Source organism: Thrips palmi, unplaced genomic scaffold (genome assembly GCF_012932325.1).
Source record: "Thrips palmi isolate BJ-2018 unplaced genomic scaffold, TpBJ-2018v1 HiC_scaffold_8, whole genome shotgun sequence".
Lineage (NCBI taxonomy): Eukaryota > Metazoa > Arthropoda > Insecta > Thysanoptera > Thripidae > Thrips > Thrips palmi.
The window spans coordinates 8,281,100-8,284,968 of NW_023144635.1; positions in this window are offsets into that span (position 1 = coordinate 8,281,100).

Sequence of the window (3,869 nt, forward strand, 5' to 3'; positions counted from 1 at the left end):
CGCGGGGATAAAATCTGGCCAAGTACATAAACTGGAGGCGCGGCCCGCGCGCCGCGCTCTGGGAGTGTGCTAATAGCCCGTTCCGCCCCGAAGTGCGAAGTGCAGGCCAAAGGGGGACTTTATGGCGGCCGGGACACGGGGTGGCGGGCTGTGCGCTGTGCGGGGCACGGCACCGCCAGAGTACGGGGTGGCGGCGGACCAGATCATTGCCATGATACTCTGCAGCCGTCATCACTTCTGTGAAGCACTGTGGATTGGCTGGATGGCTGGCTGGCTGGCCCGCGGCTGCATGGCGTGTTTTTGACACGGAATCCCGCATAAAAATCTGCGTACTCCGCTCTGCGGCGCACCGGATTTTTTTTTGGTCGGTGGTGTTCCGGCGCCATTGCTCATCCCCCGTTTAAACTGTTGAGACGGATACACGAGGCGGGGCGTGGCGGGGCGTGGCGGGGCGGGGCGGGGCGGGGCGGGGCGGGCTTGCGGCAAAAGAGCGGACTCATCCGGGCAAGGCTGGCGGGGCTGGCAGGCTGGGCACCAGCGGCGCGCTCTGGCGGGCACGACGGCGTAATCCGGCGAAGCCCTTCCAGCCCTCCCAAGCCCGTGCCATTCAAGATCGGACTATTAAAAGGGCGCAGTTCAGAATGCTCGCCTCCAAACGGCGCGCGCCTCCCGACGCCTTCTCCCGGCAGGACATCCGAGACGATCCGCGAAGGACTTCGCAGCGGCGGACTGGACTCCGTCTTGGAGGGGGGAAACGTGTTTGTTTTCAACTCCCCATGGCTTTTATTTCGTTCTTTAAAAATAAAATTCTGGAGAGTAATTTTTGACTAGTTGATATTTTTGTAGGATTTTTTTGGTATGCGCAATTTAAAAAAAAAATTAAAATTTTTTTGTCTACTTTTTTGGAATGTAAGGGAGAGGGGGGCAAATAGTGACAGATAATTTCTTTTCGGTCCTACAGGCGTCTTAATGGACATTTTCCCATTTTTTAAAAATAAAACTGAAGTATGGTATTATTTGAGTAAGAAAAGGTAGCATTCGAGTTGCCTGAGTCACACAAATCCCTTCCAAAAGCTTTTCTGGTAAACCTTGCAACTGTCACTATTTACCCCACCCTGGGGTAAATAGTGACAGCTTGGGGGTACATAGTGACACTATCAATTTCCTTTGATAAACCTCCCTTCTTGACATCACAAAATAGTTATAAAATGTTTTTAAGTGTTTTCTGAAATGTTAACCGTGCCAAATCTAAATTAAGAGGAAAAACTCAATATTTTTCTATCAAAGAGGATACAGATGTTTAGGGGTTTCCAAATGTGAGGAGCAGCGGCTTTGCCGTTTACCATATGTTAGCAGCTGCACTTCTTGTGTACTCTCACTGACAGACAGCCCTTCCACAACGTTTGACGGCTAATATTCTTGAAGGTCCTACATCTAGTTTAGGTTAGGTCAGGTTGATCATTTTATAAAACACCCGTTTAATTTCTTTTTACAAGAAGATTTAATGTTTTGAGTATTAACATTCATATTTTGTTACTTAAAATACTTCTTTGTACTGGTAGAATGATCCTGGAGGACATGGAACAGTCACTTTTCCAGTTAATTAAGAAAAGCTAAAATTTCATATTGAGCGCAAAGTTTCTTCGACAAGAATTGAGACCAGACCTCAAAAAAATTTGTAACGCTTCACCTCAAACCTAAAATGGTCCAAACCTAACATAAAGACCAAAAAATTAAGGTTACTGTAAAGTGAAAAAAATGTGAAATATCATTTTTCAAAATAATTGTGGCATCATGTTTGTATTTAGGTTTCAGGTTGCTTACTATAAGATGAACTTAAACCCAAAGTTGAGGCACTCAACTCCCATTATTTTCTGAGTTATTGAAGTTTACGTAACAAATTTAGTCGTTAACTAAAAATTCTCCTTGCGATGAACCAAAAGTTGTCGAGACTTGATTTTTGTTTTACAAGTTCTTTATTGATTTGCCTATCTCGTAGCAAAGCCGGATTTCCAAAATTCCCACATGAAACAGGAATTTTTCTCAAAAAACACAAAAAAACACCAAAAAATAGCAAAATTTTACCAAATTTCAGTAAAAAATTCAAAACGCATTTTCCAAACAGAAATTGCAGCTTATCTATGCATATATTGTGAAATCCGGCTTTGCTAGTCTGTTTGCATGTTCATTGGGCCTTAAAATAAAAAATCACACCTTCGTAAACTTTTTGGTTCATCGCAAGGAGAATTTTTAGTAAACGACTAAAATAACACTAAAACCCTCATAACTTTGGAACTAATGGGAGTTGGGAGTCCAGTCTGTGGCTGTAAAAGTTTTTTATAGTAAGCAACTAAATCACCAAAAACCAAAGCACTGCCACCTATACTTTAGAAGATAGTTTTTTCACCTTACAGTAACCTTAACAGCCTAATAAAAAACATAAACAAAAGTCAAAAATTTGGCATATTAATTCAAAAATGCCAGTAGACGAGTGTCACTATTTACCCCCGAATTTTTGTCACTATTTACCCCATGAGACAAAGTAAACTTTGCAACTTAACCTCCTTCATCCAGATGGACTGATACATTAAATATTTGGTCGATATGACGTATTGACATGTAGAGCAAACGGAGAAACATATGATAAGCTTTCAAATATCATTAAAGACATGCTACAGGACTTCAAATATGGAAAGAAAATTTAGGTTATGCCTCGTTTCCGGAGGGTCAAATTTCACAATTTAATGACGCCCTTCCCACTTCTCTCTCTTTCACCACCTTCTCAAAACATCGTTTTGGACTTGAAACGAAGCTTATGAAAAATTTTGAGGGCAGAAATCGCGCGGGAACAGTACGAAACACGAACTGTCACTACTAGCCCCGTGTCACTATGTGCCCCACTCTCCCTTATATCCGGTGGGAGGTGAAATTTGTATATCGGTGTGTTGGTGTGCGTCCGAGGGCTCGGCCACACTCATCGGATAATGGCCGGCAGGCCAGCAGGGCCACATTCCGTTCATCACGACCGCACGGCAGGGCAGGGCACGCCACGCCACGCCCTAATTAGATTGGCACGGCAAGCAGGCCGATCTGGCTGCCCGTCCACTGCTAGAGAAAAGGGACCGATCCGACATGTCAAAGGGGTGCGTTCCAACGGCAACCACGCACCCACACACACACACCCACACTGCGCACCGCGCGCTGTTTCCACTGACGTTCGTTTTGATGCAAATACAGGGCACCCGTTTGTTGTTTTCGAGTGTGTGTGTGCGTGTGTGTGTGTGTCAGTGTGAGTGCGCGCGCTTGCGTGTGTTGGTGTGTGCACGTACACTCGCGCTCTTCCTCTGCGTGACTGGATCCGATCAATGATTCTCTGGGAAAAGCAGAGAGGGTTTCGAAAAAAAGGCAATCCCAGCTGTAGGAGCAGCAGGAGGGCTGCAGGGCCGGGAGGAAGGACGACCCAGCTCGACCGCAGTGAGTCATGTCGGGCAGTTTCGTCCGATTGCGCGCTCCGGCGTGGCGTGGCGTGGCCTTGCCAGTCATTTGTGCAGCCCCTGCCTCAACCGCGTTCCTTTTTACTGCGACCAACGTCCATCTTATCTACTGAAGCATCGAAAGACGCGTGTGTTACACACACACACGCGCGCGCGAGAGAGAGAGAGAGGGTCCCGTCTACTGTCGTGCCAAAGTGCGCCGAGAGCCAACTCGTACAGGCGTCTATTGTCTGGGGCTTGGCAAACACAAACTTGACTCAGGATTTGGCCTCTCGTTACTGTGACGCTAGGACCTGCACAGTCCGAAAACGAAGGGTGCAGTCACATGTTGCGGTGTAGGAGCGAGGTGGTGGCGTAGATTTACTGAAGAGCAGG